At 51.2% G+C, this 17280-nt stretch overlaps 1 long non-coding RNA gene across 1 annotated transcript; it reads right to left on the bottom strand.

Moving 5' to 3' along the window:
• Positions 1-1654: 1654 nt before the first annotated feature.
• LOC139356120 (uncharacterized) lies at positions 1655-9576 on the bottom strand. Its single transcript, XR_011607516.1, has 4 exons — positions 9395-9576; positions 8395-8579; positions 7457-7657; positions 1655-1913 (listed from the first exon to the last, which is right to left on the bottom strand). It is a non-coding gene; the product is annotated as an uncharacterized lncRNA (long non-coding RNA).
• Positions 9577-17280: the final 7704 nt, after the last annotated feature.

Here is a 17280-nt window from a genome sequence, read left to right as displayed (position 1 = left end):
CTTAGATCTCCTAGTGACTGCCCCAGAAATGTACTTCCCTTAGCCAGATCCTGTTTGTCCTAGTGAAATGGCTGGGGGTCACACCCGAAGTTCTTGGTCTCACAGCTGAGGAAATCAAGGACGCAGACACACCAAGGATGAGGTCAGAGCAGAAGCAGTTTGACAGGCGAAAAAGAGAACAGCCCTCTGTTGCAGAGAGGGGTCCCAGAAAGGGTTGCCATTCAGCAGTGAAATGCAAGAGTTTTTATAAGCGAGCTAGTGGGGAGGCGGTATCTTATCAACATAGGGTGCAAAAAACCGGTTAGGAACAGGTGTGCTGGCTGCATAGAGCACAAATCTCTGGGAAGCCCCACCCCAACCTTTTATCATGCAGGCGGGTCCTTTGCCTGAGCAACTCCACGTTGCTTTCCTACTGTGCATCTGCAAAAAAAGGGGCAGTGGAGCCCCCATAGTGGATGTGCCTGGCCCCAGGGAGCCCTTTCTATTGGTGCAGTTGCAGGTATCCCCTTCCCCGTCCCCATGCAAGCTTCCAAAAAAGGGAAGGAATGTGCTAAGGCCCACTGTGCTTACTGAGACCCACCGTGTGTGAAGCTTGCTGATGACCCAGGAGCTCCCACTCTGTGTAGAGCTGCTTCCTTATCTACATTTGTAGCCTGGTCTTCCAGGCTGCTGTTTGTTAGAAAAGAAGTAATTTGTTGGGCTGCTTTTTGTTAGAAGGGAAGTTCTGCTGAAGACTCTGCCCTAACTATCTACCCAGCTAATTTCTTTGTACCTCCTCTCTCACGAGCATCTCTTGTCAAATGTATCTTTTTTTTTTTTTTTTTTTTTTTTTTGTCTTGAAAGCATCTTGCTCTGGCCACTTCTTCAGACTTCAGTCTCTCACGAAGATCCCCACATATGTGTAAAACCACTAAAACATGTATGCTTCTCCCTTGTCAATCGGCCTGACATCAGCTTGGTTTCTAGATCCAGCTGAAGAGCCCCCTAAGAGTTAGGAAAGGTTGGAGGTAGCCTCTGGCTCCCCATAACACCCACATTTTTATCTCCTTGCTTTTTGAGATGGAGTCTCACTCTGTTACCCAGGCTGGAGTGCAGTGGCACGATCTCGGCTCACTGCAACCTTTGCCTCCTGGTTCAAGTGATTCTACCTCGGTCTCCCGAATAGGTAGGATTCCAGGCATGCACCACCTGGATGCCCAACTAATTTTTTGTATTTTTATTAGAGATGGGGTCTCACCATGTTGGCCAGCCTGATCTCGAACTCCTGACCTCAGGGGATCCACCTACCTCAGCCTCCCAAAGTGTTGGGATTACAGGTGTGAGCCACTGCACCTGGCCCTCCTTTTTCTTAACAAGCCAGGAACTGAGGAAGGCAGCCCTCCTACATGACTGACGGCTTCCCAGGAGAGGGGGTCCATGCAGCTGACTCCCTAACTCAGACTCTGCTTGTGTGAGGCAGACCCTTTAACCTCCAGCTCAGGGGAGACAGAAATGAACAAGAAAAGAGGAAAACAGGGTTGTGAGATACTGGGAAAGTGGCAGGAAGAAGGGCAGTGCACAGTTAAGGAGACAAACAGATGCTTCACTATTAATACAACTCCAAGCCCTAAGGTTTTCAGTTTGTGTTTTCTTAAAAGTTATTTAGAACCTGCAAGCAGTATTTATCTAAGAAAAAGAAAGAAATAAGAAAAAGAAGAAATGTGAATTTACCTCTGGGGCAGACTGATGCTTTGTTTTGAGAAGAACACCAAAACTGGTCTTTGTTTCGAGAAGAATACCAAAATTGGTCTTTGATTACTAAGTGTACAGCAAACAGCCACTGTGGTTCTAGACACCACTGGTCTGAAGGCCGATGTTTTAGCCTGGGAAGCTATACCTTCTGTGTGGAGGAAATGGTGGAATCAGAACTGTTTCTGAAAAAAAAAAATACGTTACTTGGTTTATAACTCATTATATTCATTAAGGGGCTCGAAAATGTCTCTTATCTCGGGTGGATCTGCAGTGGCTGCCCCCAAACAGCATTGTTTCTGGGGTGCAGGGTGCATGCTCGCTCCTTTGAATGGGCATCTGCAGGAGACCAGGGCCGGGGTGGAGAATCCATGAGAAGGGAAGGAGGCCCTGTCCTCTCCTCAGCCCTGCACAGGGGACTGGGTAGGGCTGGCTGTGTCTCAGGGGTGGTGTGCCCTGAGCCTGCTTAGGAAGCTAAGGCTGGAGTCCCAGCGGGCGCCCATTATGTTCCGAGGGACCAACAGCAAGTGAGCAGCCCCCAGGCTGAGGCAGGGTGCCCGTCCAGCACAGTGAGCATTTCTGCCACCCAGGGAGAGGCTGGTCCTGGGACAGGAAGTGCGGACATGGAGCCCAGCACCTCAGGCTGGAGCCATGGCTGCTACCTGGGGCCTCCCGGCAGCTGGGCTGGACCCGGACAACACAAAGCTCTCCTAGGAAAGGGAGGAGGGAGGGGCCGTTCCTTCACATAAGGGCCACCTGGAGGCCAGGTGGGGTCCCTTGCAGGGATCCTCAAGGATGGACCTTCCTGGAAACTCCGACAGCCACATCCAGGAGACCTCTGTGTTACCCGAGCCCACCTCCCTTCCCTTCTCTGTGCCTCGCCTCCAGGAGGCTCTGGCTTCAGCCATGGCATGGGAATGTCAGGGAAGCCAGTTCTGCACTTGAAATGCAGTGTCAGGTGCCACAGCCAGAGTGTGGCCGGGGCAGCAGCCTGAGCCAGGGATGGCTATACCACCGAGACACCTACACTGCCAACTCAGACTCCCGAGAGAGCTCAGGAGGGCTGAGACCTGGGTGAGGAGGGGGACCCAGGATGGACAATTCACAGGATTAAAGAGTGGCTGAGGGATTCATGGAGAGATAACACATGGTTTAGGTGGCAGTCACAGACCGGCAAGGCCTGGATGTACAAGCTATGGATGAATGAGACAGATGATTGGCTGGTGGGTGGGTGGGTGGATGGACAGATGGAGAAAACAGAGATACAAGTATAGCATGGATGGAGAGAGAGATAAGTATAGGGTGGATAAATAGATAATAGAAAAGAGAGATACAGGATGAATGAATAGACAGGAATACAGGTATAGGATGGATGCATGAGTGGATGGAGAAAGACATAAATATAGGGTAAATGGATAGAAAGATTAGGGGTATAGGATGGATGGGTAGATATATAGGTATAGAATGAATTGAGGTATAGGATGAATCGATAGAAATATAGGTATAGGATTGATGGATGAATGTGTTCCCAGACCAAACTGACAGGTCAGGCTGCTTATTGTTGCAGCCTAAAAACAAGATGCAGATGAACTGGGAAAGAAGAGGGTTGATTTCTGTAACCAGGTACAGGGAGAAGGCCTGGAAATTATCACTAGAACCAACTCAAAATTACGAAGTTTTCCAGAGCTTACATACCTTCTAAGCTGTACGTCTATGTGTAATTGTGCCTTCCTCTAAACACGCGATTAACTTCTTCTAATCTATAACTAACGTCTGAGTCCTGACAACCTTCCTCTGGAGCCTCAGTAAATTTACTTCATCTAAATGGGTCCAGGTGCGGGGGTGATTACCCTTATCTTGTCTCCTGCTAAATCATGGAGGTCCGTGGAGTTTCTTCAGGCCCAGTAAGCTTGCTTAATCCTGAACAGGTCCTGTTAAGAATTCCTTTGTTATCTTGTCACGCTTCAAGGCCCAGGAAAGGCCTGGGCAAAACTCTTGGTGGGCTTTTGTTACATTCCAGCCTTCGTATAAGGGCGCTGGTTCTACTGGCTTGTAATGTTTAATTTAACCACATATTCAGTGCTGAAACAGTTTTTATGGAAGCCTGAGTTAGTGAGACCTGGCTTGCCATAAATGAATGGAGAAAGACTTAAATATAGGGTGAATGGAAAGACAGAAAACATATAGAGATACAGGATGGATGGGTAGACACATATAGGTATAGAATGAATAAACAGAGGTATAGGATGGGTGAACAGATGATTGATAGATATAAAGGCACAGGATAGATGATGAGTAGATAGAGACATATAGGGGTAGAACGAATGGACATTTTTATTATCTTCCTAAAATGTGGACAAGGGGCAGATAAAGGACAGAAAAACATGAATGCATGAGAACCTCACAACACAGATTATTCACTTTTGCTCTTTACACTCCAGAAGGAGGAGTTTTAGAAGCAAAATTCAATGGCTCCCAGGTTCTGTCTTTAGATATCCGTGATAGATGCATTTCTAGCAATGTCACCCGACACCAACTGGGAGAGCAAACCCTGACATAAACTAGAACTCCAGGAACCAGAGTGTGCTGTCTCTGTCCCCCACGGCGACACACAGAACATAAGAGGCGGCCGTTGGCCCACGGGCCAGCCCTGAGCTTCTCCCACACCCCTCACAGCCGAGCGTGTCCTTCCAGTGTGGCTCGTTTGCCCCTCACCTTCCTCGAACAGAAAGAGAAGGCGGTCATGCCTACTTCCCTAACTGTGTCGAGCGGCCCAAACAGCAGCTATTCTAAAGAATGTGGCTATCTGGGGATGAAAGCCCCTATGGACAGCCAACCATTATCAGTAACAGTGCCAGTCCCCCAGAAATGTGAGTGCCAGACGGATTCTGCTGGGGGGCAGGAGACACTTTTGTGGTGAAATGGAGCCCGGTGGGACGTTCAGTCCTCATCCTGTGTGAAAGTTCCAAAGGCGGATCCGGCCCCCCATACACAACAAGCACTGCTTTCTATACGTAAAGCTGGTCACCCGCTAGTACCCGGAACCGAAAAACAGCTCGTTTTGGAAAGTTTTGGTTTTTTTTTTTTTTTTTTTTTGGCTTCCTTCCTGTTAGAGTATATTGAAGCAGAGTGACTATCTTGCTTGTATAGGGGCTGGGTAAAATGAGGCTGAGACCTACTGGGCTGCACTCCCAGAGGGCTGGGCATTCTTGGTCACAGGAAGGATGAGACAGAAGGTGGGCACAAGATACAGGTCACAAAGACCCCACAGGATGCAGTCAAAAGTGGACCAAAACCCACCAAAACCCAGGTGATGGCGGAAGTGCCCTCTGGTCATCCTCACTGCTCATTAAACACTAATTATGATGCATTCGCCTGCCGATGACGCTCGCAGCAGCACCTGGAGTTACAAACACCATGGCAACGTGGGGAAGGTACCCCACAGAGTCTACAAAGGGGAGACAGCCTCAGTTCTGGGAAATCCCCACCCCTTTGCCCAGAAACCTCAGGAATAATCCAATCCACCCCTTGTTCAGCATATAATCAAGAAATACCTTTAAGTAGAACCAGTCCAGCAGCCCACGCTGCCGCTCTGTTTGGTGAGCAGCCGTTCTTTTACTCCTTTACCTTCTTAATAAACTTGCTTTCGCTTTGCTCTATGGACTCAGCCCCAATTCCTTCCTGCATGAGGTCCAGGAACCCTCTCTCGGGGTCTGATTCCAGCCCCTTTCCGGTAACACCCCTACATGGCCCATTCATAGTGATAACAAGGAAATAAGACCACGCTGTTGGAGAGCAGCGGGCTAGATCAGAACACCACCCACGTCTCAGGAGGAGGTGGGCGAGAAGGACCTACCTTTAAAGAACTCCAATTAAAGCAATTACCATTGTTACAGAAATGACTGGGTTTAAAGGACTGAAGTCTTCTATCGGAGAACACTTCAGAGAGGAGGAGGAAAAAACCGCCCACGTGAGCTGCGCCATCAGAGAACAAAAGCCAAGCAGTGTTCAACGATCTGCTTCCATCCTCCCAGGCCTCCCCCTTTTGTGGGCAGCCACCCTTCCCCAAAGCCTGTCATGCTTTCTGAGGCTTTCACGGAGCTGTCAGCCGGAGACTCAGGGCCCGGGAGGGGACGGACACGTGAGGGGGCTGCACACGGTGCCAGGTGACGGCTGTCCCTTCATCCTCCTCTGAAGCTCTCTCCAGACAAGCTCCAGATGCTTGGGTCCTTGTCGTGGATGGCCCTCTGCGAGAAACAAGGACCTGAGAATCCACACTCACGCGACAATTACAGGGGATGAAGCCGTAATAGGCAGCGATGGATGCTGCGGAGGTCGGGGTACTGGACGTCAGGGAACCAGGAGTCTGGGATGACCTGCGTCCTCTGAGCCTAATGCTTCAAAGATCCGACGGGAGGTTTGATGTTGGTGGGGACATTCTCAAACGATGAGGGGAAGGGCACCTCCTCTCTCTACTTACAATGGGGTTCTGTCCTGATAAACCCATTGTGGGCTGAAAATACCTTAAGTCAAAAATGAATTAAATGCCTAACCTACCCAACATCACAGCTCGGCCTGGTCTGCCCGAAACATGCACTAAACACTCCCATTAGCCTGCCTTCGGGCAAAATCAGCTCACACAAAGCCTGTTTTATAATAAACTGTTGAATAGCTTATGGAATGTGTTGAATACTGAGAGTGGAAAACAGAACGGTTCTTGGGTACTCAAAGTAGTTTCTGCTGAATGCATTATCGCTTTCTATCTATTCGGTCTTCTGGTTCCCTGACATACATCTCTTAAAATCCTTGGAATCTCCAAGGCAATATCTTCTGTGTGTGAATGATGGGCTGCTGGCTGGCAGCCCCTAGGTATTAAGGCTGTGCGATGCAGCTGCCCACAAGAAAGACCAAGGCAGGATTAGGGGCGGGAGTGCTGGAAGTCCCAGCCTCTATCACTGTGGGGACTGAAGGTGATCGCCAGTGGCCAATAGTTTAAAAGTCCCCAAAAGGACAAGGTTCGGAGAGTTTTGAGATACCTGAAAACGCGGAGGTTTCTGGAGGGCGGCGCCCCATGGGAGGGCATGGAAGCTCCGCCCCTTCCCCCATACTTTGCCCTAGACATCTCTTCATCACCATCCTTTGTAATTTCCTTTATCGTAAACCAGCAACAGTAAGTGAGGGCTGCCCTGAGTTCTGTGAGCCACTCTAGCACTTAACCGAACCCAAGAAGGGAGTCGTGGGAACCCCGATTTATAGCCGGTCACTCAGAAGCACAGGTAAAGCCATGTGGCTTGCGACCAGCCGCAGCAGTGGCAGCAGTGTTCAGGACTGAGTCCTCAGCCTGTGGGATCTGACGCTACCTCCGGCTAGTGTCAATAGCGTCAGAATTGAATCGGATTGCAGGACACCCAGCCGGTGTCTGCGGCAGAACTGACAGCTCGCTCGCTGGCGGGGAGAAAGCCCCGCCCACACAGAGGCCTCTGCGTTGATCGTGGTGTGAGAGCAGAGAAAAAACCATCATAAAGTCAGGCACCACCTACATTTTCAGAGTGTTGCACACAGATTTTTTTTGTTAAAGAACTCAAAACATTAATTTCTAGGAAAACAAGATTCATAAAACGAAAAAATGCAACCCCCCCTACTTTATGATTCGGTTAAAAAATATGAAAATTACTCTGCCAAATGCTTTAAAAGTTCTCAAAAGCGTACACTCAATTTCTGAACTTACCTCTTCGCAGACGTGTAACAGGCAGTCCCCCAGGTGGCCCAGGTCACGGGCCACGCGCTGAGTGGCTCTAAGACATGTTATCACCGGAGCACTCTTCACCCAAGAAGACCATGGAAACACGGGTCAAATAAGGTGTGGAAAACACCACGTACCCTTTTGGCCGTGCACAGCGAGGTGGCATATTGAAGGCGCTGAGAAGTCCTGTTTAAAACAAAAACGGAAATCTGCTCATCTTTGCTTTGCTCAATTTCCAAACTTGGTTGTCATTTTTTCTTTCCCTTTTTGTGTTTACTCATTATTTTTATGTCACACTGTAACATTTGCCAAACCCCATTCCACCAAGAAATGCTTGCCTGGCCTCATGGGAACCTGCTCAGCCTGGCAGAAGGAAGTCGCTAAATCTGAAACCTAAGGTCCGGGTCAGGCCCGAGGTGGCGATGCCTGCAGCCAGGCGCACCAAGCAGTGCCGGAAATCGCTTCAGGTGAAACTCAGTTTCCTCTTTATTTGCTTAGCTGCAGTGAATAAGAAACCCAGCTGTTACTGTTACTGCAATTTGGCCATTGCCTGGCACGTGGGGGCCACGTGGCTGTTGGGAACAGTCTGCGCACAGAATAAACTCAGTTGAGTGTAAGGAGACCACGTGTTGCATCAGGCAGCTCCAGCGCACCAGGAAGAGCCACAGGGTTTATCCCTCCCCCGGCTCCAGAGCGGGTTTTCCTAATGAGCAGGCAGGGGGCGAATATCTCACTGTGCAGTTTCCTTACCCGAGGCTTTGAACGCCGCTTGGAAGTATATTTGAATCCCCAGGCCCGCCCATCCCCCTCTAATGAAGCAGCTCCCTCTAGTCCAGTTTCTGCACGTGGAGCACCCCACCCCACATCATGTCCTTGACGCCGAGGCAGTGGAAGGAGGCTCTGCCGGCCGGGTCTCCACTCACCCTGTGCTGGGCCAGTCGTGGCTGCATCTGGTTTGAGAGTTCACCCAGGACACCTGCGTCCTTCCAAGGCCTCTGTTTTCTGCCGCTGTATCCCCAAACCAAAGGCAAACCGAAGTCAAGGCCATGGTCTTGTCTAGGGCTCCATCTCCTGACTGTTCCGTCCTTCCTAACACGACTGGGCACTCCTGGAGGGCAGAGGGCGGTGGTGACTGCTACAGTCTTGGTGGATCCACGCCATCCCCACTACAGACAACAAGGCGGTTTCCCTGGTGGCCATGTAGCTGCAGGCCAGCCATCCCCAAGTCAGTCATGACTGCCATCCCCCAGGCATGCCCCAACACCCAGCACCGAGGGCCAGCGCTGGCAGGTGCCCAGAGACTTTCCAGTTAGGAGGTCTCCAGACTGTGTAACAGTTGTCTGTGGGCAGACAACATGTCAGCAAATTCTTTTGATTTGGCTCCCAGAAGAAGGGCGAGTCTCTGTCCCCCAGCCCTGAACGGGGACCAGCTGTGGGTGCTTGCCTCTAACAAGGGGACTGCAAGGCAGAGACGCCGGCTCCTCTTAGCGGATCAGGGAAGAAAAGGGAGGCCACCTCCCCCTGGCTGGCTCACTCTCGCGGGGACTCAGCTTAAAACCCTGAGCCACGGTGAGCAGGGTGGCTATCCTGAAGACGCCACGCTGGGAAGATCCCACCACAGAAGACGCACAGAGAAACACCCCAAGATGAGGACCCCAGGGGTCCTGGCCCCCACCTCCAGACTCACCTACTCCCTTCCCAGCCCCAGCCCCAGCCCCACTCCAGCCTCGCCCCCAGCCCACCCATCCCTGCCTCCTGCACACCCAGCTTCCTCCCCGCTCACCTCCCCACCCTGCTCCCTCTCCCCCACAACTTAATGCGCACACCCAGCTCCACCACTCCCGTCAGGGTTGCTGTCTCCTCTCCCCTCTTTCTGTCTAGAAGCTTCTACTTAGGAAGCCCAGGGGGTTCCCTGGTGCCCACCTTGGACATCTCTGTTCTCCAGGTGCGTCAGGCTCAGCTCTCCCCGTGGCTGTGCATCTGGAGGGTGGCTGCATCCCATCCCTGAGCACCCCGGTCACCCGCGTCACCCCGTCTCCCACGGGCAGGGCGAGTGCCTCCAGGCTGCTCACTGCTGGCTGACTCCCGGGAGTGCTGACGGCGCAGGGCGGGCTCGCAGAGCAGAACAAAGGGGCAGACCTCTGATGTCCACTGCTGCTCAGCAGGACGATAACTCACACCTTCACTAACAGTGAGGAGCCAGCCCCGACCGGGAAATCGTATGGTTAGAACAGAAAAGGTAAACAGGCAAGATCTATTTTTTTGTTGCATGAGGCCTGGTAAGTCTGTGAATGGGCAAAACGACCAATTTTCTTCTTTCTCAAATAGAGAAGATAGTAATGCTATTGTAAAGGTCAAATGGGATGATTTGTGTGGAATGCTTTGCATAGTGCCTGGCATACGGGAGCCTCATAAATGTGGGCGGTTTTTTTGTTTGTTTTTTGTCTTTTTTTTTGAGACAGGGTCTCACTGACAGCCCAGGCTGAAGTGCAGTGGCACAATCATGGCTCACTGCAGCTTTGACTTCCAGGGCTCAGGTGATCCTCCCACCTCAGCCTCCTGAGTAGCTGGGACAAGTGCACACCACCACGCCCAGCTAAGTTTTTAAAAACATTTTGTAGAGAGGGAGTTTCGCTATGTTGCACAAGCTGGTCTTGAACTCCTGGGCTCAGCAAGCCACCTGCCTCACCTCCCAAAGTGCTGGGATTACAGGCGTGAGGCACCGCGCCCGGCATATGTGGGCTATTCCTATTCTCATTAGGCGTCATCTCGAGTGTAACATGTCCCGTGCTGGACTCCTGACACCCCCTGCTGCTCCCATCTTCCCAGGCCAGTGAATGGTACCTTATCACTTCTACTTGTTCAGCCAAACAAACCCCAAAACCCAGAAAGCCTTCTCCCCACAGTCTACATCCAGCCCAGTGGCAACGTTTTTGCTTCTATCTTCAACCTATACCCAGTTTTGACCACGTTCCCCACTTCACTGCCATTGCCCTGACCCAGCTGTCATCTGCTCCCTTGGTTTGCAGCCAAGACTTCGCACCCCTCGCACGTCCATGCACGCCCATGCACTCCCACCACCCTAGTCCTCTCGACCAGCAGCCAGACGAGCTGCGTTTGCACGGAAGTCACATCAGTGTTTTGCTCGGAATCCCCCAGCGGCTTCCCGTGTTTCTCAGGTTAAAGCCCAGTCCTCTCCTGATCTCACGACCTAATGTTCTGTTCCCTGCGTCAGAGTCTCCTTGCTCCTCTATTCCCTATTTCCTTCCCATGGTGGCCTGGGCTCGCTGGCCTGAGGGCTCTTTCTGGAGCTCGCCAGGCCCACACCTGCCTCAGAACAGGTGCACTTGCTATTCCTACTGCCTGAATCTTCTCCAAATATCTAGATGGTTTCCAGTCTCTTCTCAAAGGTCAGCTTCTCAGAGAGGTCTTCCCTGACCACCCTAATTAAAGTCACCACCCATCCCCAGCATTCTCCACGCTTCCTCTGTCTGGGATGGTTCCCTCAGCCCTCACCATGGTCTGACTGGCTTTGGGCTCCCTTTGCCTTGTTTCCCTAAGATCTGCAAGGGTGTGGCATGCACCGCTGTATCCACAGTGCCTAGAATCAGTGCCAAACACAGAGCAAATGCGGAGTGAATGTTGAGGAAGGGAGGCAGGGAGGAAGGTAGGGAAGGAGGGAACGAAGGAAGGAGGGAAGGAAGAGAGGGAGGGAGGGAGATGGCACACTACTTTGCCTCAAATGACTGGAAAAAAATCCAAGCTGATCATGTACCCTCGCTTGGTTTCCAAGCTAAAACAGAGAGACCTTTGGTGCTTCCCCGGTGGGGAGGGAACTACACTCGCTCCCAGGTGGCCCTGCCTTCAGCTTCCATTTAGTGGGGATGCAGTAGGGTCACCATTAGTACATGGCTCATACTTCCTCCGATCTTAGACATCGATCGTCTGCATGGTCAAGTGAGAACAGAGATAACCTCTTTGGATAAAGATATTTGCCCAAGGTGAGCGCGGTTGGAGGTCAAGTCTTCTTTCCAGAATGCCAGTTCATTGGCAGGCTCCGTGGCACGTCAGGGGCAGGTCTCCTACCTAACTCACCACCACCACCACTTGCACACAGCAGGGCAAATGTATGGTCCAGATGTACCAACAGCCTGCAGATTAGAATCGCATGAAGCTGGAGGTTCCAGGGTAAAGTTTTAGTCCAGACTCTGGTATCAACCAGAGCCTCAAACTCTGCAACCTGAAGGAGGCCACTGTGACCCCAAAGAGTGAGCTGCCATCACCTTCTCGGGGGGCGCTGTCACAGGTGTTTTGGCTGCGCCCCCGATGCATGTTTAGGGAAAGAGCCTTAAGCCGCTCAATAGCTCTTTCCTCCTCGCTTCTGTTTTCACTCATGGATTCACTCAGCACAGGCTACTGAAATCCCATCTAGATTCCAAAGATAAGTGTGCATGGAGCTTATCCCCCAGGCCCTCCTTTCTTCCCGGAACCCCTTCTTTCTTTCTCTTGGACCTCTCTACCCTCTTCTGTAGGCGGCTCCCTGGGATGAAGCTTAGGGCCTCCAAGGCAAGGCAGATGTCCCTTCCTGGGCAGACAGTCAGCACAGATGTTCTCTTGGGGGAAGTCAGGGCCCTCCAAAGGCCCAGCTGAGGTCTGCTGGCTGCCCCAAACACTCTGTCACCCCACAGGCATGAGAAATGAGGGGGGCAGCCTGGCTCCACGTGGCCTTTACAAAGTCCCGGGGAGATGCAGTGGGGAGAGCAGGGGAGTGGCGAGTCAAGACTGGCAGGAGTGCTGGGTTCTGCAGGGAGGGGCTTGTCGGAGCTGGCACTGCCACGTGGCACCAAGCCCAGGCATAGCAGGTGGCACCGACACAGCCTTAATTGATAGCTTAATTAAGGAATTAGGTAGGTTATAACTTCCAACCTACAGCTTGCTTAAGCTAAATTTCATTATCTCCCTTTGCTGTGGAACTGCACATCGTGCGGTAAATGAGGAGTGGGTGTCGTCCGCCCAAGAACAGTCGCTCACATGCTTTGGCCTATCTGCATGCAAGAAGGGAAGAAAAGTGAGGTGTTAGGGCGCAAATGTCAACAGGTGCTTCCTCCCCTCACTGGAAGCTGCTCCAGGAAACCCCCAAAGGCAGCGATTTACCCTTTTCCCCCCAAGACTTGCTAAATAGCCTTCTGAAGATGAGAAGCATCATCTCCAACAGCCAGACCAGAGCCTTCGAAGGTTCTAGGCCTGTGAAATAAATGAAGTCTGCTGGGACATGGAGGAAGACAGCTAGCTGTCTCATGTATCTCCGCGAGCTCTGCAAAGGACACCACTCTGTGCTCTGGGAACTGTGGTGTGCAGCTGCCTCTTCATCGGGGGCCTCTGCCCTGCTCGCTAGGGCCCGGGGTGGGGCTGGCGAACTTGAACTTCTTCCTGACTGCTCTTCCGGGGAGCCTGGCATTGCTCCTTCTCGCTCACAGTGCGGTCCCTAGAGTTGCAGCATCAACTGCACCTGGGCGCTTATAAGAAATACAGGGTCTCCAAGCAAATCACACACCTACGGGATCAGAATTCACATTGGAGCAAAGTCCCCAGGTGATTTGTATGCACATTGAAGTTTCAGAATCGGTGACCTGGGTAATAGTATAGTTTCACTTCCAGTTCAAATGAACCCTTTCCTAAAATATTCTGTGTAACCTGAAACTGGGTAAGAAGAGTTTTATGAAAAACCTTGGCCACTGGAGAGAGATCCATACGTGAGATTTGACACCCTTATTTAAATGGAGATATGATGCTGGAGTTTGCAAGATAAGTGGTACAAGGTGGTGAGAGTCGTAGATTTGGGACGGGAGTACACAGCAACAGAGGAGAGAGACAGGACGCAGAAACACGTGTGGCGAACCATGCCTTGTACCTCTGCCCATAGGCAGGTGGGTGGTGTACTCTGTGCACACTGGCAAGGTCCTCTTCCCACTGCAGGGCAGGCACGGCGGGGTCTGGAACATGGATCAAGCTTTTGAAAATACACCCAGGAAAACCTGCAACCCACAAGCTAGGAGTCCGGCTGTTCCTCTTGGCTGGTCTCTTAAGCCAGTAAAGCGCCTTATTTGCACAGAAACTTCCAATTTCACTACCCCCAAACTCGCCACCTTCAAGTCATTTCCCAGGAGGCCTGGGGGCCCCAGGCAGCAGACATAGAAAAACCCCACTGCAAAGAAGGTTCACGACTGACATCACAACGGCCTCAGAAGCCAGGTGGAATGAGTGGTGCGTATTTAATTTGATGGCCAGGGCAACCACTGAAGGTTTCTAAGCAGGAAAATGACATAACCCAAATTGGGTTTTAAGGGTAACATTTGAGATAGGCTGAGTAGAAATTTATTGAAATCATCTAAGCAAGTGTTAACTGATGGCTTCCACTAGGGTCTTGGTTTTTGTTTTTGGTTGTTTTTTTTTTTTTTGAGATGGAGTCTTACTCTATTGCCCAGGCTGGAATGCAGCAGCATGATCTTGGCTCACTGTAACCTCCACTTCCCGGGTTCAAGTGATTCTTCTGCCTCAGCCTCCTGAGTAGCTGGGATTACAGGCACCTGCCACCACCCCGGGCTAATTTTTGTATTTTTAGTACAGACGAGGTTTCACCATGTTGACCAGGTCTTGAACTCCTGACCTCAGGTGATGCACCTGTCTGCCTCCCAAAGTGCTGGGATTACAGGCGTGAGCCACCGCGCCCAGCCTAGGGTCTTGTTTAAGGCATAGTGAACAAAATTTAACTTTATTCTGCTGGACACTCACTGGTACATGGTAGATGGTCCATGACGTTACAGTCAATGAACAAATGTGTGACACGGGGACGTCATCACACATATGCTGTATACAGCAATGCATTGAGACCTAAGTTTTGTTGGGTTGTTTTTACCCATATTAAGTGGGCCAAAATATCATTTTTTGAATATTCCTGACTGGGTTCGTTGGTTGGTTTTGCATTTTTATAACTATTACTTTTGCACCAACCTAGTAACTCGCCTCTGTCCTCTTCTCTCACTCAGGTTGTGGGCTGTCTGGCTGCAGGCAGGGTGCATGCATAGTGTCGGCCGTTTCTTCATTTGTGGCCTTTAGTCGGCTTTGGGGTGGAGCAGGAGTTGGGAAAGGTGAGGTCTGGTCCCGCTGAGTCATGAGACCACAGACAGATCAGTAGATGATGCTGGACTGTGTCTTCATCGGTCACCTGCCAATCACAAGTTCTCAGGATTGCACTGAGACATGCAGGAGCCTCCTGGCACCGGGTGTGATGGGGACGTCCTGAGGGTCCACTGACAGCCAGCCTTTCACTCTGCCACCCTGTGTGTGGGACACTGGTCAGGTGAAGCCAAAGGCTCAGGTAAAGCTGGCCAGGTGACTGGATTCTAGATGGGTCCATTGTCCCCACTGCTGCCACCACATTTTATCATAAAAGAACTTCTGGGCTTCCCTGCGTTGGTCATTTCTTATCTCGGCTTCTTCTAAGTTCTTGATTCTTCCCATACTTCCTTTGGCTTCTCTAAGGCCTAACTCAGAGATGATAGTGAATTTTTAAGAATACATTGTGCAGTTCCCTTTTCAGGAGGCTGATTAAACTCACCCACTCCATCTGGTGCTGCAAAACCTGTTTCAAGCCTGGATTACTTCTCTGAGGTTACTTCCAAAAATCTATTCATAAATTAATAGTTACAGTATGAGGACTTCTAATAGTAAATTGATTCTGGGCAGAAGCTTTAGCAGCTGGTTTGGCTAAAGAATTTAATTTTCTACAAACCACACACTCTAATCATATCATCTCGTATTGAAACACACACAGGTTCAGAGGCCCTCAGATGCTCGTGTGTGGACAGCACCAGTCCATTGAATTGTTCCCAGTTTGCAACGAGGGGAAGAAAAATAGGTCAGTAAAGAGGATTTTTTTTTAAAGGGTAAATATGTTCAATGTAAGGACTGCTTTTGAGTTTATGGTCTTCTTCTTTCTTCTCTGTTGTGTATTTTTAAATTTTTAAAAATTATTATTATTTTTTGAGATGGAGTCTTGCTCTGTCGCCCAGGCTGGAGTGTAGTGGTGTGATCTTGGCTCACTGCAACCTCCGCCTCCCAGGTTCAAGCAATTCTCCTGCCTCAGCCTCAAGAGTAGTGCCCGCCACCACGCTCGACTAATTTTTTGGCATTTTTAGTAGAGACGGGGTTTCACAGTAAATACTCTTGACAAAATAAGAGTGGACAACTGTGACAACACCCCACATCTCAGACAGCATTTTAGCAACTCATGGAATCCAAAAGAACAGGCTATCCTGGACTAGTACCATCACCCAGTGATTTTTAAAAGGTGGGTCAATTGGAGGTTCAAACCTCCTCCACCTCCTTTCCGGCATCAATAAACAGCTTCTCATTGTTTCTGATCAGGGCTGGCCACTTCCCACACTTTAAAAAAGAAACCTTTAAGTCCAGCATCGATTTATTCAGCAGGAAGGGAACAGGAGGTGTCTGATCTGAGGTTCCCTCCACGTTCTGAGGTCTTCCCATCTCTGCGATGTCTGCCTTTCGAAAACGAGGATTATTGCTTGTTGAGCTTTCACACTCACAGCATCATTTTGACCTTCAGCTTCAGTGGTGGACACAGTGAAGCGCCTTCCTCTCCCGGCCGCCCTGGCCGTGGGCGCTCCGTGTGCTTCTGGTGGTGTCCTGTGGCTTCCAGGGCTCCGGGGCCTCTGACCACCAGCTGGTTTCAGGGCAACTCCGGTCACCGCTCTGATTTCTCTCACCCCTTCCTCCTCCCCAGACGGAAAGAACAAGACTGTGGAAGAGGGAATAGCCCTGCGAGACCCTCCCTGGGGACCAAGCTGGCTGAGTTCCACCCACAGCTCTCAGTGCTGGTTATGGCTATGTCACATGAATGGTGCCCAGGTGGGACTGTGCATCCTGTCCCACTCCCGTCTGTTCCCACCTACCTGGGCCCTGCCCCCTTTCTCCCCCCCACAGCTCCCTGCCATACTTCACTGTGGCTGATTCTCACATCCCAGGTGCCTGACCATCAGTCCTGAGATCTTCATGTCCCAGGAGGGCCTCCAGTCTTCATGCAGACAAAGCTCTCACACACCTCCTGATGGCCCAGAAGAACCTCAAGCTCATGTCAACGACTCCCCTCTCCTGTCCAGCTGGCACTGTAATGCTCCAAGCCTGGTCAGAGGCCGTCAGGACGGACAGGCAGGGGAGGCGGAGGCCGTCAGGACGGACAGGCAGGGGAGGCGGAGGCCGTCAGGACGGACAGGCAGGGGAGGCGGAGGCCGTCAGGACGGACAGGCAGGGGAGGCGGAGGCCGTCAGGACGGACAGGCAGGGGAGGCGGAGGCCGTCAGGACGGACAGGCAGGGGAGGCGGAGGCCGTCAGGACGGACAGGCAGGGGAGGTGGAGGCCGTCAGGACGGACAGGCAGGGGAGGCGGAGGCCGTAAAGATGGATAGGCAGGGGAGGCGGAGGCCGTCAGGACGGACAGGCAGGGGAGGTGGAGGCCGTAAGGATGGATAGGCAGGGGAGACAGATGTGAACGCTGTAGCTCTTCTTCACTTGGTGATAAATGAGAGATTTCTTTCCATGCCAGTACATAGAAAGCGACCTACAAGTTTTTACAGGGTGAATGGTTTTCTTCCACGTGGATGTACCATAATTTAACCTGTCCTCTACTGACATTCATCTTATTTCCAGTTTTTCTCTATTAAAAAAAAAAAAGTGCAACACGAGAATCGTTTGAACCCAGGAGGCGGAGGTTGCTGTGAGCTGAGACTGCGC

The sequence above is a fragment of the Macaca nemestrina genome, chromosome 9 (assembly GCF_043159975.1).
Source record: "Macaca nemestrina isolate mMacNem1 chromosome 9, mMacNem.hap1, whole genome shotgun sequence".
NCBI lineage: Eukaryota > Metazoa > Chordata > Mammalia > Primates > Cercopithecidae > Macaca > Macaca nemestrina.
This window is presented reverse-complemented; position numbering and strand designations above follow the sequence as displayed.